The following is a 17,617-nucleotide window of genomic DNA, read 5'->3' as shown; positions in this document are numbered from 1 at the left end:
AGAGTGTCCTTGGTTCAACAAAGCACTTGTGAGGCCAATTAGTCTTGAGATTTCATTAAGTCTTACAACACCAAGTTAAAGTCCAACAGGTTTGTTTCAAACACGAGCTTTCGGAGCGCAGCTCCTTCCTCAGGTGAATGGCCATTCTCCTGAGGAAGGAGCTGCGCTCTGAAAGCTCGTGTTTGAAAAAACCTGTTGGACTTTAACCTGGTGTTGTAAGACTTCTTACTGTGCTCACCCCAGTCCAACGCCGGCATCTCCACATCTTGAGATTTCATGGGCTGGATTTTCCGCAGCCCGACACCGAAATCGCGCCAGGGCAGAGAATCCATTTCTGCATATGGAATCGGGACCGGCGCCGGTTCCCCGATTCTCCGGGCCCCGAAAAACGGCATACTCTGGGAGTACCCCACGCCGCGTATCCCCTACCTAAAGCCATTGCTGGAGGCTCGCTCCACCATTCTCCACCTCCGATCGCCCAAAGTTCCGACAGTGTGGTCCTACCTATCGAGACCCTAGCATGGCAGCTACGGACTCAGTCTGCGGCCGCCATGGTCGGGGGCGGGGTGATCGGAGGGCGGGGGGGCCTTATACGGGCCCGGGATATTTTTGGGCGTACGGTCAGGGTCAGGTGCACGACCGATCGAGGGCACAATTTGGGAGGTCCAGCTCCGCAGTCTGAGTCTGCCATAGAACACGGCGCGCTGCTGGAGGCCGCCGTCATGCGCATGCGTGGCCTCTGACCTGGAAGTGCCGGGACCCGTATCTGCAGCAAAGGTTGCGAGCTTCCCAAAGGGTCACTGCTAGCCCCTTGCATGGCTATGAATATGGGGCCTTTCATGACAGTTTTTCTGGCGTGAAAGGCCACAGTTTTTATAATGACGTGGGGACATAGTCCCAAAAACCGAGAATCCAGCCTCAAATTCCTCAAAACGCTGGTTCATCTACGCAATGAAATGTTTGAACTTCACAGGTGGCTGCAAAGTTCCCTTCTTCGGCTCTATGTTTAATTATATATTGGCCCCAGAATTGAATACTGTCCACAGTTTAAATGTCTGTCTTCCGTTACAGCCAGCTTAACCGAGTTTGTGACCATTTTAGAAACATAGAAACATATACAAAATAACAGCAGGAGGAGGCCATTTGGCCCTTCGAGCCTGCTCCGCCATTCATTATGATCATGACTGATCATCCAATTCAAGAACCTAATCCTGTCGTCCCTCATATCCTTTGATCCCCTTCGCCCTAAGTGCTATATGTAACTGCTTTTGAAACCGTACAATGTTTTGTACTCAACTATTGCCTGTGGTAACAAATTTTCACAAGGTATGATCTTACAGCCCATAATGTACAATATTGCCATGGCTGTACTGAGCGTGACAACATTTGGAAATGTGGAAAAGTCTAATCAATACATGAGCATTTATTTATCAGGATTGCAAATTTCCATGAGTTCAAATGAGGTTCAATTAATTCAAGCTTGAGTCCAAATTGTTTAAAACTAATATTTTTTTAACTTTTTGGATTTGACTGCGGTGTTATTGCACATTCCATTGAAACAAAGCATTTTACTTGGAAAAGCAATAAACTCCCACGTAAGAAAAAAGGATGTAGAGTCATTTTATTAATGTCTTGATGTTATTGTTTAAACCACGACGGGGGAATTCCTGGAAAGTGAATGTTTCCTTGTTCAGAAGATGAAAATTCCAGACAGCAGTGATGTGTTGGGCAGGCTGGGTCTATGTGGACGGCGTTTGATGCAGTGTAGCGAGAGACAGACTTCCAACACTTGATGAGATGCAACACGATTTTATCTAACATGTTCAACTGTGGGTTGACACTATGCTGACTTGACTGGAGACCTGAGGCTAGCCTGACCAGGCTAACTGACTACCACATGGTGTTTGCACTGGCTATGCTCATGAGCTCTGACTGTCTCAGAGGCTGGATCCCGAGAGAGCGGGAAAACTAGTGTCCTCTGGCTTTATAGTGGTCGTGTCCTGTCTAGTGATTGGCTGCTGTGTTCCGTGTGCTCACTGGTCATCCTGTGTGTCAATCACTGCCTGTCTACACTCCATTATATACATGGATGTATATTATGACAAGCAGATTATTCCCAAAGTTCACTAAAATGCATGGCGTCTCTCTCTTTGTCCTTGACTCAATGCCATGAGTATATTTAATTTGCCAGTACTTTCAAGCATCAATAACGCAAATCAGTCCACTAATGACAACCTGGCCACACCTTATATATTCATTTCCTCCTCCACCAACGCAATGGCAGCAGTGAGCACTGTAATAATATGCACTCATGCATATAATGAGATACAGACAGGCAGTGACAGACACCCGGTACAGCCAATCAACACACTAGACAGAACACAACCAATCACCAGGCAGAATACTAGAGGGGGGTTTCCCACTATAAAACACACAAGGCATCAGCACTCTGTCTCTTTCGACTGGTGACAACTGTAGTGACAGTCAGGGTGTATATATCCGTTAGCACCTTCTACACGTGGCTCAGAGGTAGTCTGGCTTAGTTAGTTATAGTTAGCACACTTAAATTAGTAGAGTGTCAGCCCACAGCAAGATGTGTGCACTGTTACAGAAGTTCAATAAATCGTATTGAACCAAGTTTGGTGTCTACTTTCCAGTACAACTGCATCCAGTTGCAGTCCGTGTTACCCCAGGGTGAATAACACAACATGGTACCAGTAGTCTACTTTATCTAATTGATTTACCTTGAGTGATTCAGTGACGACCAGCAAGTGCCTTCCAGCGGCATGGAGAAGATCCAGGCCCCTCCACAGCTACAGATCTCCAACAATCTCAGTGCTAACTGGCAGGTCTTCAAGCAGAGGCTCTGTCTCTACATTGAGGCCTCGGGCCTCGAGGATGCGTCCAATGCTCCTATCGACTGCGGGGGACCAAGCCATCCAAATCTTCAACTCACTCACTTTTGCCGACGGCGAGGACAAGACCAAGTTCAAGACCATTTTAGCCAAATTCGACAGTCACTGTGAAGTCGAAACGAACGAGAGCTTTGAGCGCTATGTCTTCCAGCAACGCCTTCAGGGTAAGGATGAACCTTTCCAAATCACCTCCGTATTTTAGCGCAGTCCTGCAATTATGGTGACACCGCTGATCAGATCGTGTTTGGGGTTCACTCCGACGCTTTGCGGGAGCAGCTCCTTAAAATTAAAAACATGACCCTGCCAGTCGCAATCGAGATGTGTAAAGTGCATAAACAGGCAAGAAGTCGGTACTCACATCTTAAATCGGCAGAACATGAACAACTTGCCTCCCACGAGGCAGAGAGTGTACAGGCCATCGCCCGGATGCGGCTCCTCAGTATCGATGAAAGCGGCCGCTTTGCGCGCTTTTCCCGAGGTCCCGCGCATGCGCAACATGAACTGGAGAACCAAAGACCAAACTGCACAGGTGCGAACGTCAGCTGACCGCACTACGCATGTGCGACGACGCACGGAGCGTAACGACGTCACCGTCATGACGTGCCCGAACTTCGGCACCGCCCACTTAAAGCGGCAATGCCCTGCAAGAGGCAGGCGATGTTTAAATTGTGGGAAGCCTGGACATTATGCAGCCTTGTGCAGATCTGCACCACTGGTCAATGGCCAGCGATCCCATTTCCAACACAAGCCCGTTCGATGTGTGCAGCAAGGACTACTGGATTCTGATCCAGGTAGCACTACGGATCCAGAGGACGACTGCCTGGAGTCTCCCTATCGTGTGGGCATCATCACCACATGTGAATATGCCTCCTCAAATTCAGCAAGATGCCTATCTATCCTCAACGTGGATTCTGCGGACGAATGGAGTGCTGTCGTTCCCATTAATCAATGCAGCATCCGGTTCAAGCTGGACACTGGGTGCTTCTGCCAATCTCATCTCTCAAGCAGATTTTGACCGCATTAAAAAGTAACCCAAGATTCTTCCGCCGGCCTGCCAGCTCCTTGATTATAATGGCAATGCCATAACTGCATTAGGATCTTGTCATCTATTTGTCTCCAACAAGACCATCAATGCCACATTGCGATTCAAAATCATCAAGCCTGATAAGGCATCCCTGCTCGGTGCCCATGCATGCAAGCTACTCAATCGCGTGCAGCGAATCCATGCCATGTCCTTTGCCAATGTGGATCTTCAGGCTGACATTGATGACATCCTGGCACAATACCCGGATGTGTTTAGTGGAATGGGTACGCTGACGAATTGCTACATGATCTTACTCAGGCCTGATGCCACACCTGTGATCCATGCACTACAACGGGTGCCGGCTCCTCTGAAGGAACGTTTAAAGGCGCGCTTTTCCTGGGGTCCCACGCATGCGCACCACAAACGGGAGAACGAAGTGGCCAAAAAACAAACTGCGCAGGTTTTCTCTGAGAGACTCAGGGCGAAATTCTCCGCCCCCCACGACGGGTGGGAGAATAGCGGGAGGGCCTTCCCGACATTTTTGCCGCCCTCCCGCTATTCTCCCACCCCCCCGCCGAAGTCCCGACCCGAATCGCTGCCGCCGTTTTTTTACGGCCGGCAGCGATTCTCAGCTGTTAGATGGGCCGAAGTCCCAGCCCTTTCCGCCGTTTTTACGAACGGCAAACACACCTGGTCTTGCCGTTCATAAAAACGGCGTCACAAACTCGCTATTCATAACCATGGCACCGATTGGCACGGCCGTACCACGGGCCCGATGCCCGCGCACTACTTGTCCTTCCGCCGCCCCGCAGTATTCATTCGCGGGGTGGCTGAGGGGCAACCCGGCCCGTGCATGCGCGGGTTTCGTGCAAAAACGCGATGACGTCACCCGCGCATGCGCGGGTTGGAGTCTTCCAAACTGCGCATGCGCGGCTGACGTCATATGACGCGTCAGCCGGCGCTAACTCCGGCAAGCGGGCTTAACGATTTTCGTTAAGCCCGTCTTGCCGGAGCCTACGGCGTCGGGCTGCTAGCCCCGACCGGGGACCAGAATCGGTCCCCGGTCGGGAAGGGGCGCGCTGCCGTAAAACCCGCCGGGGTTTTACACCAGCTTTACGATTTCTCCCGTTTTGGGAGAATCTCGCCCTCAGTATTTGGAGAGAAAAGTGGTCTGTGCAACTGGAGAGTTTTTTTTTATTTTGTTTTTTAAATTTAGAGTACCCAATTCATTTATTTCCCAATTAAGGGGCAATTTAGTAGTGTGGTCAATCCCCCTACCCTGCATATCTTTGCGTTGTGGGGGTGAAACCCACGCATACATGGGGAGAATGTGCAAACTCCACACCGACAGTGACCCAGAGCCAGGATCGAACCTGGGACCTCAGTGCCGCAAGGCCGCAGTGCTAACCACTGCGTTAGCGTGCTGCCCCTAAGACGTGCTTGTTAGGTGAATTGGACATTCTGAATTCTCCTTCAGTGTACCCGAACAGGTACCGGAGTGTGGTGACTTGGGGATTTTCACAGTAACTTCATTGCAGTGTTAATGTAAGCCAGGGGTGGGCAAACTACGGCCCGCGGGCCGCATGCGGCCCGCCAAAGGTATTTCTGCGGCCCACCAAGTCATTAAAAAAAATAAAAAAAAAATTTTTTTTTAAAAAAAAATTTTTTTTTTTTTTTTAAATTTTTTTAAAAAAGTTAATGGGTGGGGGGGCTGTTGGGTTACTTACTGGTATAGGGTGGATACGTTGACTTGAGTAGGGTGATCATTGCTTGGCACAACGTCGAGGGCCGAAGGGCCTGTTCTGTGCTGTACTGTTCTATGTTCTATATGAGGCGCCCAGAATCATAACCGGGTGACGTAATTATTTTACTTAATATACTATGCGGCCCTTTGTGAATTGTGAATTTCTGAATGCGGCCCTTGCATGGAAAAGTTTGCCCACCCCTGATGTAAGCCTACCTGTGACACTAAGAAAGTTTAAGCGTTGGATTCTCTGGTTGCCGCAGGATCGTAGATTACAGCCCCACATGTTAGGAAGTATATCAAAGCTTGAGGGAGAAGGAAGAGGAAATTTACTGGAATGACAACAAAGGGAGAGAGATTTCCGTTACATAGGGCTGGATACTCCGATCCTGCGGCTATGTCTGCAGGATCCGTCTGGTCTTATGACCAGAAAGTTGGCACCGCCCCCGCACTGATCCCCTGCTCAGTGGGGGGCTAGCAGCTGCTCAGCGTGAAGCCCCCGGTTTTACCTACGGATACAGCTGGAGAATGGCCAGGTCCGTGGCCGTGAATGCATATGGTGGTGGCCTGTGGCCGTAACATAGCACCGGACTATATGACATAGCGTGGAACTGACCTGCCAAAAACTGCTCCCCTCAAACTAGCCTCACCACCCGCATGACTGTGGCAGCATTGGACCCAGTCCGCAGCCGCAACGGTGTGAGCATGTGCGAGCGACGCCGTCGTGGATTCGGCGCATCGGGGGTGGAGCATCAGGGGAGGGCCTCAGGTGACGTCCTGAGGCCATCCAAACGGCGTGCGCCGTACTCCCCGCTGTTTTTGAGGGAGTGGAACATCGCCGCCCCTCAATTTTAGCGTAAATGTGGATTCTCCGGTCCATCACTGAATGCGATTTTGGCATCGGCGATCGGAGAATCCAGTCAACGGTATCCAGAATTGGCTACATTCCTCCAACTGAAACCTAACAAGTATTTATAAAGGTTTAGCATAATTTCCTTACCTTAATTGTACTCAATGCTTCTATTAATAAAGCCAAGGAGACTTGTTTACTTATACATATTTCTGCCCTTTTGCCCTTGTACCATTTCATTTACATTGCCTATTCTGGACTACAGATTGCTCAGGGAAAAGAGTGCTTTTGTTAAACAATGTGTGAAAGTTGGAATTTTGATACAAGTCATAGAATTTACAATGCAGAAGGAGGCCATCTGGCACATCGAGTCTGCACCGGCCCTTGGAAATAACACCCCACTTTAGCCCACGCATCCCTATTCCTGTAACCCAGTTACCCCACCTACACTTTTTTGGACACTAAGGGCAATTTAGCATGGCCAATCCAACTAACCTGCACACCATTGGACTGTGGGAGGAAACCGGAGCACCCGGAGGAAACCCACGCACACACGGGGAGGATGTGCAGACTCCGCACAGACAGTGACCCAAGCCGGAATCGAACCTGGGACCCTGAAGCTGTGAAGCGATTGTGCTATCCACAATGCTACCGTGCTGCATTTAGAAATGGGAGACACACAAACAATGTGCAGGATAACCTAATTACGAAATGGGAAGCCCATTGCCACATTGTCCGAGGGTCTCAAAATTCATCAATTCACTCCTGCAGAATACACACATTCTCTACTGTCTCCAGAAGGACAATACCGAGCCTCTGCATTACTGTACAGGGACAAAATTACTAGCCCACCGGCGGTGATTGTGCTGTCGACTTAATATCATTAACTGTAACTGATAATGAAAACATAGATAAACTGTGCTGATTTGAACCTCAGTGGAGAAATGCCTGGATGGCTAGTGTTTGCTCCCTGCATGTGTAATAAAAACACTTGAACATTGCATGTGGTGCCTGAGTGTTGAAATCTTATTTATTTATTTGACCTTTCAATTGACGTAGTGAAAATGAAATGAAAATCACTTATTGTCACGAGTAGGCTTCAGTGAAGTTACTGTGAAAAGCCCCTAGTCGCCACATTCCGGCGCCTGTCCGGGGAGGCTGGTACGGGAATCGAACCGTGCTGCTGGCCTGCTTGGTCTGCTTTAAAAGCCAGCGATTTAGCCCAGTGAGCTAAACCAGCCCCTCGAGCGAGCTAAACCAGCCCCTGTCAGCAGGATACAATGATGCAGGACACCACCAGGGAACTGGGAAAAGTCAGTATATGAGTACATTACTGTTCATACTAAATCTGACTCCGTTCCAGCCCAGGAAGTGTCAGATGCACCATGTGCTCAAAATCTAGACTCCAAGCAATGGTTTAAGGGGTGGTAAGGGCGGAGTGAAAACTATTGTATTATAAATTGTTACAATTACATTCGGTGTTAGTCGCAAGTAACGAGTTTGGACCAAGAGGACTCAGATAAAACCACACTGCTGATGACAACCATTCCCGACCGCCTTACCTAGAGATGGCTAGCAGTGAGGAACTTGAGTCGGGACCGGAGGAATCCCTGACACAGCATTTAGCTGGCAAAAATAAGAAATTGAGAGACAAAATGATAAAGAACAATTGGAAACGTTTCGACACACCTGCCGATTAGAGAAATGGTGGGATTCCAGAAAAAAACACAAAAAGAGGATAAAAGCCCTCATTCTGATAACAAGGTGTTGCGAAGGGAATAAACAAATAGAAAAGGTGGAGAGATAATGGTTAAACTAAGTCAAATTGGAAGGTTCACATGGGAGGTTTAAAAAGCTGTGTGTACGGTAAAATTATGCTTGTGTGTATGTGAGTGGATTCAGTGTCTATTCATGTATAGAGTGTCCTGTTTGATTATGTATGTTTGTGCTCCAATGTCTGTCACTGTGTGAATGTTGGAAGTGTTAAAGCCAATGGTTCAGTGCTGTTGTGCTGTGTGAGAGAGAAAGAGATTGCCTTGTGTGATCTGATCTGATTTATCTGTGCATTTGAAATCCACTGTCTCTGTCTCTTAAAAGTTTTTTTTTTAACCTGTTGTGGTCTGTTTAGTACTTGGTTTTAAAACAGTTGGTTGTTTAATGTGTTTTCAAAAGCCGTATTATTTTAGTAATTGGTGTAAGTGAGAAAGATGTTATGATAACATGGTTATTGGACTGTAAAAAGAAACAATTGTGCTTTTGTTCTGAGCGAATAAGAGATATGGGCACTCCTCTCCATGCTGTACGAGACTGCAAAGTTAGCATGTTGTACTGTGAAAATTCACTTTTCCTTGAGTTCCTGCTTACAGTTGTTTCAAGAGTTACCTTGAAGAGAGAAATCTTCAGGACTTGAGACTGAAATTGTTTCTTTGCAAAACATGCACTCTGTTCACTAATTTGAGTTTAAAGTTAAAGGAATATTGAAGATAGGTGGAGACTTCCAAAATGAGAGAATTTGTGTGATAAAATAATTTGTGTGACTGAGTGTGTTTTAAATTTCTCCTGAAATTGTTATTTTTAAAGTAATAACTTTTACTAGTTTTGAGTTAAAGTAAATTTCACAATGAAAATGGTGATCTAAAATGAAGACGTAATTAATGGCTGGAATTCTCCAGTCGTTGCGATTCGATTTTTGCACTAGTGGCTCACCCCCGCCAGTGGGTTACGTGGCGGCATGGGATGGTCACAATGGGAAATCTGTCATGATTGGGAGATATTAGGAACTTGCGTCCAGAAATGGGGTCCAAAATGTAGCAGGCAATTTAGATTTAAACAGATGGAGGGACAAGACTGCTGGCAGCAGAGTCAGAGGGTTATACCCACAGCCTGTGATGCCTTGTCCCATTCAGACTTAACCTCATTAGTGTGAGTACACAGTATGCCCCGGTTGAGCCAGGATGATCCACTCAAGATCCATTGTTATTCAGGACAACCTTGTTTTGCAGGCCATTAGCCCGTCACAGAGTCCCGTGACCTATTTGTCCATCAATGGAAGGTAGGTTGCAGATAAATGATCTAGCTCTGTTCTGTTGTATAAACAGGAGTGGGCAATCAGCCAAAATAACAATGATAGGTTCAAGTTTGGGAAATGAGAGAACCTTTGTTTGAGGAGCTAGAGAGAGAGAGAAAGAATGCTGTTCTGAACAGTTACTGGGAAAAGGCTATGGAAATCAAACTGAGAAGTCATGAAAGTTGCCACTGAGGCAGGCTTTGGAGAAATGGTTCTGAACAAATGTCCCTAACAGAGGTAAATGTGCTTTGTAAATGGAAGTACTAAGGGCAGCAGGGTGGCACGATGGTTAGCACTGCTGCCTTATTGCACCAAGGTCCCAGGTTCATTCCCGGCCCTGGGTCACTGTCCGTGTGGAGTTTGCACATTCTCACCGTGTTTGTGTGGGTTTTGCCCCCACAACGCAATGATGTGTAGGGTAGGCAGCTTGGCCACACTAAATTACCCCTTAATTGGAAAAATGAATTGGATACTCTAAATTTATTTTGAAAAAAAGTAAATGCAAGTATTGCCTTGGTCTCTCTGTGTAAGCAGCCTGAGAGCGGCATGGTTATTTAAAGTGATGTTTAATGGGGATTAATGTGTTCAGGTTAAGAAACTGCATGTAATCTGTTGATGTTAGAGCAGAAGTAAAAGTATAAATATTTTTTTCCCCCTTCATTGTTAGAAAGTTTGTTTCTAAAATAACCGAGCCCTATTTCTTACATTATCACTCCTGGAACGAATCGTTCTTTCCGCAATGTATTAAAACTTGAAGAAGTTATGGCACGTGGTCCAGTCACTTAGCCACTCTTGAGAGCTGACCAGGTGTCCATAACATCTCATTGGCAATTGGCAGGAAGATAGAATCCTGCCGCCAAACTGAATACGCGCGGCCGAGAAACACAAGATATGAACCGGGAGCAACGCTCACTGGCAAGAATCATGACTTCAGGGAAATTTTTATAAAAATGCAGGAATTTTAATCCAGATACAAATGTATACATGTGAGAACAAGATAGTCTGAATGGGAGTTAGGTAGATTGGAATTTAGAATATTGCAAGTGATTATGGCTAATCTTAAATTGGATTCATCTTGGGTCAGAAACTTGTTGCAATGTTTAAAGATTTAGCAAATTTGTCCCTAAAAAAGGAAAATTTTGAAATTGGACACCGCTAATTCAAACATGAGCTTCTAAAAGCAAGGGAGAAATGAAAGTTTGACATTTTGAACAATTGGATGGGTAATTTAAAATACTGGCAGAAAAGAATGAAATCCAATCTGAGGAAGTATGGAAAAAATAACATGAGAATTTGACATGAATCAGCCTCTATTTATTTTTAAATTTATTTATATTGGACGTAAAAAAATTGAAGTTATGTTTGGATTCATTAACCCATTTTGCCTAGAACAAAATGGATCATTTGTGTCTTTTTCTTGCAGGTAACTGCAAATGGAACAATGCAGATTTCCCAACAACATTCATGGACTAAAGACTTGGGGCGGGACTCTCTGTTGGCCAATGGCAAAATCGGGATGAGCGATTGGGCGGAGAATCAGTTCCAACGCCGGAATCGCAGCGGGCGCTGATTTGAAGACAAATATCCATTCTCCGTCGCCTCAACAGCGGCGTCAATGAATTCTGGAACGCATGTACAGTAAAGGCCATTTACATATCATTAGCGAGCCCAACCCAGTATTCTCCGGGGCTTTCGTGATTCTCCACCTCCGATGGGCCGAATTCCCAATGACACAGTTCATTTGTACTTTTAAAAATCGTGACACCAGCAACGTGGCTGATAAGGGAAAGAGAGGAGGTAGGACATGAAAAGGCGCCGGGGTGGGGCTGCTGGGGAAACAGGCCTTGAGGCCAGGAAATCCCCCACGAGACGTTGGCGGTGGTCAATAATGGACCACCCATTGCCGCGGGCTGCAAAGTAGTCATCTTCCTGCACAACCCACTGACCACCCACCTTAGCCCCTGGTTCAGTAGAGTGACACCAGCTATATGGCCCCACACCCGCACACCACCTTCCGCTATACCCCACACCACCCAACTTTCTACCACCTGCCGGCAGGCAGCCAACCCAGGGCAATGCCCACAGTAGCCCCTACAGGGGGGGCGTTGGGCAGGGGCCATGGAGTGTGCCGCTGGCAAGGGCATCAGCAACCAATGGTACCCCTGGCAGCAGGGACTGGCAGCAGGGATAGGTGCCAGGGCCAGAGGCCCCCATGGTGCCGGACACTGATGGGGCCAGGTTTGCAGAGATGGAGAGGGGGCAGAGCCCACAGTGCCAGCTGGGGTCACCATGTTGCCCGGTGGACCTGGTTGGGAACAGGAGTGCAAACCATACTAACATGTCGGCCTTTCACCCTCTGCACACAATGGATAATGGAATTCTTCCAGCAATGATGGTCTTCCTCCGAGCTGCCACAGGGGGATGCACTGAGTATGTACGAGTTGCCACTGCTCATGGAGGGGAATGCAGCAGCAGCAGAGCCTGCCCCAGAGGAACAGGATGCAGCCGATGAGGAAGGGGAGTCGGCTACCCTACGGGTCGAAGAGGAGGTGCAAAGGAGGCGCTGCATGATGCCTTGTGTGCACCGGCAGCGCATGGCGCATGACATTCAAAGACCTGCCAGACCGGGCATGCCATTGAAGACTCTGGCTGAGCATGTAGCCAGTGCAACATATCTGCCAGATGATGGCACACCTGGCACCATGGGGGAATGAGGGAGGACACCCGCTCCCGGTGGCCATATGGTGAAGATTGCCCTGAACCTTTACGCATGGATCCTTCCAGGCGCCGAGTGGGGATCTGCCTGGGATCTCACAGAGCTCGGTGCACAAGTGTATCCACGCCATCACGTAGGCCCTACATGCCCAGTCAGAACAATTCATCCATTACAATGGAGACCGAGCCCACTAGGATGCTCGGGCAGTGGGATTTACCGCCATCGAAAGGATGCCCCGGGTCCAGGGGCTGATTGACAGAATGCATGTCCCCCGATGAGTGCCTGCAAGTGAAAGGCTGCCCTACGCCAACTGAAAGGGGTTCCACTCGATGAACGTGGAGCTGCACCCAACACTCGGGCAGTTTGCATGACGCCTTCATCCTCGCACATTTGACGATTCCTGACGTGTTGGAGATGCCCCCATGTCTGGGGGGTTGGCTTCTGGGCGACAGGGATTATCCACTGTGGTTGTGACTGATGACGCCTATCCAGTGGCCATCGACCAATGCGGCGATCTGCTACAACGATGCCCATGCTGCGACCAGAAGTGTGGTTGAGCGGTGCTTCAGCATCCGGCTCTGGGAGGGGCCCTCCAGTATGACACTGAGAGGGTCATCTGCATCGTGACGGCCTGCTGTATCCTCCACAACATGGCGCAGCAGAGGTGTGATGTGCTGGAGGAGGAGGATGAACACCGGTCCTTGACCGATGAGGAGGATGCGGGGGAGCCAAGGATGGGCAGGTCATGGGGCCCGGGCTGGCATGGAAGGCTGGACGATGTGTGCGCCAAGGCCAATGCACACAGGATGCTCTGACCGCCTCCAAGTTCACCGACTAGGGAGGGACTGGCCAGGGGCACGGACACGCATCCCAACCCCAGCTAAAATGCTAAATTGCCCTTAGTGTCCAAAAAGGTTAGATGGGGTGATTGGATTACGGGGGTAGGGTGGAAGTGAGGGCTTAAAGTGGGTCGGTGCAGGCTTGATGGGCCGAATGGCCTCCTTCTCCACTGTATGTTCTATGTAACTCAACTCAAAGGTTAGAAATCGGGGATCATATGATAGCTGCTCTTGAGAGCAGAGAGAGGCAATGAAATGATGGCAGCCCAAGGATGCAAGAGTGTGGCATTCCTATTGGAAAGTATACATGTTATAGAGACCCATGACACGACTCCCGATCATTAATAGAAATGAGGAACAACAAGAGGACAGTACCTAAAAAGGCCAGGGGATGATTGGGTAACTAAAACACAATCTGGCCCAAATACAAAGGGGGGAGGTACTGAACTGGATGAACAGTACCCAATTGTACGGAATGGCCAAGAACCCAGGCTTCATTGACACCAGCACATTGAAACTAATGACCAGGTTGTGCCAGTAATTCTGGAATGTGTCATAAATAAAGAGGTGTAATGGGTATGGTATTGGAAATCCCCTCAGTCACTGCAGACACTGAATCATACCCTCAGTACCAAGTGGAAAACATTGGGTTAATCCGAGACAATGACTCCCACCGGTATTACCCCATAGACATGCATGCCATACACAAGAACAGATGCATAGATGGAGCATCACTGACTGGGTGTAGGAAGAAAGGAGGCCTCACGATTTGCCCCGCACAGTCAGAACGGGAGCTTTGGACGAATGCGGATGTAACCGAACAGATGGCGGCGGCATGTTAGAAATTACCCACAAAGAAAACCATCAAACCCACTCAGGATACTAGGGGCAGGGGGAATACTGTGTGACAACTATTCAGGGCTCATACCTGTACGGTAGCCTACATTACAACATTACCACCCCCAACTTCTGCTTTCGACCCCGGCTCCCAGTTACTTTCGGACCTACGCGGATGGTGTACATACAACAAAGAGGTCAGGTCTCAATCAACATCTCTGACACGCTCCATGATACCATAGAGCAGTGTGAGGAATCGAGTCGGGCAATTCCCCTGCCTTCCTGACAGTCTGAGCAAGATTAGACATGACGGGCGGTAGGTGATGGAAATGGAGAATCTCGCCCTTGGTATTGGATTCATTTTTTAAAATTCTGTTTGTAACATGTAACATTATTCCATCACCTACCGCACGTCATGTCTAATCTTGCTCAGACTGTCAGGAAGGCAGGGGAATTGCCCCACTCGATTCCTCACACTGCTCTCAGGTACCATGGAGCGTGTCAGAGACGTTGATTGAGACCTGACCACTTTGTTGTATATACAGAAAAGTTATGGGCCTGGACATGATGGGAACAAGTGTGGGACTGGGAGCTAAATATAGATATATACTCTTGGATAAGAATCATCTTTCATGAAATCATCACAATGCAGCTAGTGTTAGCATTAGCACGGGGAATTACTCGTAAGAGGAAAGCCCTTAAACATCAAACTAAAATAATGCTAGAGGAACATCGGGCTGCTGTGACAGGACACAATATTAATGTAATAGGATCCCAGCCGCTTGTCTTGGTGGCTGCGCGCCACCAGAAAGACAGGAGTCTCGGACATTAGGAAGCTTCATACCTGGGGAGAGGTTCAGATGATGCCATGGCCCATAGGGTTTGTTTGGGTAGGAACCCCGGAGCAATGACAGAACCATTGGACGCAGATTAACTGGCTAACGTAACCTAATGGTTAGACCCAAAAGGGAGAGACTGATTTTCTCAGAGTGCCAGTCGGGACCAGCAGCTAGAGTGGTGAAATACACAGAGAGAAACACAGCTTTACATGAGAACATTTAAAATTAAGAAATGGGAGACACACAAACAATGTGCAGGATATCATAATGAAGAAATGACGGAGGCCATTCCCACATTGTCTGATGGTCTCAAAGCACAACAATTCACCCCCATAAACCTGCCAGCAGAATACACACATTCTCTACTGTCTCCAGAAGGACAATACCAAAGGCAAGATTCTCCGTTTCTCGATGCCGATTTCGTAATCGGCGATCGGGCGGAGAATCCCTTTTTACGATAGAATCGGGGATGGTGCCTGTTTTACGCAGGTTTCCCTGAAGGCCCTCTCCCGATGCTCCATCCCTGATGGGGTGAGCTCACAACGCCGCGGGGAACGTGTGCAGGGCAGGTAAGTTACGTGGAGTAAGCTCCGGGAGGTTGGGTGGGTGATGGATGAGGGTCCTAGAAGGAAGGGGATGCTGTCAGGGTGCTGAAGGGCCTGAAGAGGGGGGAACCCCATAGAGGAGTGTCCTCACTTGGAGGGTGTGGGGTAGCGTCCATGTGTGTGGGGGGGTGACATTGCCCATGGGTGGAGGTGTGGGGGACACACAAGTTAACTTAGAGATTGGGGCACCCTTTCAAAATGGCGGCCCGATCTCGGAGTTCAGCTCCCCAGTGCTAAAAAAAATTCTAAGTGTGGGCTAAACCGGTGAGAAACTACCGAGGGCCCAAAAAAGTGGGCTGGATTCTCCCGTCCCACGGGCCGCAAGAACGCCCCGGGCAAGGTGCCGACAATTAATTTGATAAGGTTCCCCATGATAGGCTCATTCAGAAAGTCAGGGGGCATGGGATACAGGGAAATTTGGCTGTCTGGATACAGAATTGGCTGGCTGAAAGAAGACAGCGAGTGGTAGTGGATGGAAAGTATTCCGCCTGGAGGTCGGTGACCAGTGTTGTCCCGCAAGGATCTGTTCTGCAACCTCTACTCTGTGTGGTTTTTATAAATGACTTGGATGAGGAAATGGAAAGGTGGGTTAGTAAGTTTGCCGATGACACAAAGGTTGGGGGAGTTGTAGATAGTGTTGAGGGTTGTTGCAGGTTACAATAGGACATTGACAGGATACAGAGCTGGGATGCGGAGTGGCAGATGGAGTTCAACCTAGATAAATGTGAAGTGATTCATTTTGGAAGGTCGAGTTTGAATGCTGAATACAGGGTTAAAGGCAGGATTCTTGGAAGTGTGGAACAACAGAGGGATCTTGGGGTCCACGTACATAGATCCCTCAAAGTTGCCACCCAGGATGATAGGGTCGTTAAGAAGACGTTTGGTGTGTTGGCTTTCATTAACGGGGGACTGCGTTTAAGAGCCGCGAGGTTTGCTGCAGCTTTATAAAATCTTGGTTAGATCACACTTGAAAAGTTTGGCGGATTTCTCCGACGCGGCAGGGGGGCGGGGGGCGGCGTGAATCACGCCCCCGCCAGTCGGCGAATTCTCCGGCACCGGAGATTCGGCGGGGGGCGGGAATTGCGCCGCGCTGGTCATCGCCCCCCCCCCCCCCCCCAGCGATTCTCTGGCCCACGATGGGCCGAAGACCCGCTGCTGTAATGCCGGTCCCGCCGGTGTGAATTAAACCACCTCCCTTACCAGCGGGACTGGCGGCGTGGGCAGGCTCTGGGTTCCTGGGGGTGGGTGCGGGGCGATCTGGCCCCGGGGGGTGCCCCCACGGTAGCCTGGCCCGCGATCGGGGCCCACCGATCCGCAGGTTGGGCCTGTGCTGTTGGGGCACTCTTTCCCCTCCGCGTTGGCCGTGTCAGCCTCCACATGGCCGACGCGGACGTAGCCCCCCCCCGCGCATGGCGGGGATGATGTCAGCAGCTGCTGACGCTCCCGCGCATGCGCAGTCTTCTGTCGGCCGGCTGGCGTGGTGCCAAAGGCCTTTCCCGCCAGCCGGTGGCGCGCCAACCACTCCGGTGCGGGCCGAGCCCCTAAATGTAAGGGCCTGGCCTCTAAAGGTGCGGAGGATTCCGCACCTTTTGGGCAGCTCAAAGCTGGAGTGGTTCACGCCACTCCATTCCGCCGGGACCCCCCGCCCCGCCAGGTAGGGGAGAATCCCGCCCATTGTGTCCAGTTCTGGTCGCCTCATTACAGGATGTGGATCCTTTGGAGAGGGTGGAGAGGTGATTTACCAGGATGCTGCCTGGACTGGAGGGCATGTCTTATGAAGAAAGGTTCAGGGAGCTGGGGCTTTTCTCACTGGAGCATAGAAGGATGAGAGGTGACTTGATAGACGAGTACAAGGTGATGAGAGGCAAGGACAGAGTGGATAGCCAGAGACTTTTCCCCAGGGTGGAAATGGCTGTAATGAGGGGGACATAATTTTAAGGTGATTGGAGGAAGGTATAGGGGAGATGTCAGAGGTCGGTTCTTTACACAGAGAGTGGTGGGTGCGTGGAATGCACTGCCGGCAGAGGTGGTGGAGTCAGAGTTATTAGGGATATTTAAGCGACTCTTAGACAGGCACATGGGACAGCAGTAAATTGAAGGGGTGTAGGTTAGGTTGATATTAGATTAGGATAAAGGGTCGGCACAACATCGTGGGCTGAAGGGCCTGTACTGTGCTGTACT

General features: G+C 49.3%; 1 protein-coding gene across 2 annotated transcripts in view; it reads right to left on the bottom strand.

Moving 5' to 3' along the window:
• The window catches only part of LOC119972680 (collectin-10-like), an 86,179-nt gene that overhangs the window by 49,361 nt on the left and 19,201 nt on the right, over nucleotides 1–17,617 (bottom strand). The window lies entirely within an intron of this gene.

This window comes from Scyliorhinus canicula, chromosome 10, assembly GCF_902713615.1.
Source record: "Scyliorhinus canicula chromosome 10, sScyCan1.1, whole genome shotgun sequence".
Lineage (NCBI taxonomy): Eukaryota > Metazoa > Chordata > Chondrichthyes > Carcharhiniformes > Scyliorhinidae > Scyliorhinus > Scyliorhinus canicula.
This window is presented reverse-complemented; position numbering and strand designations above follow the sequence as displayed.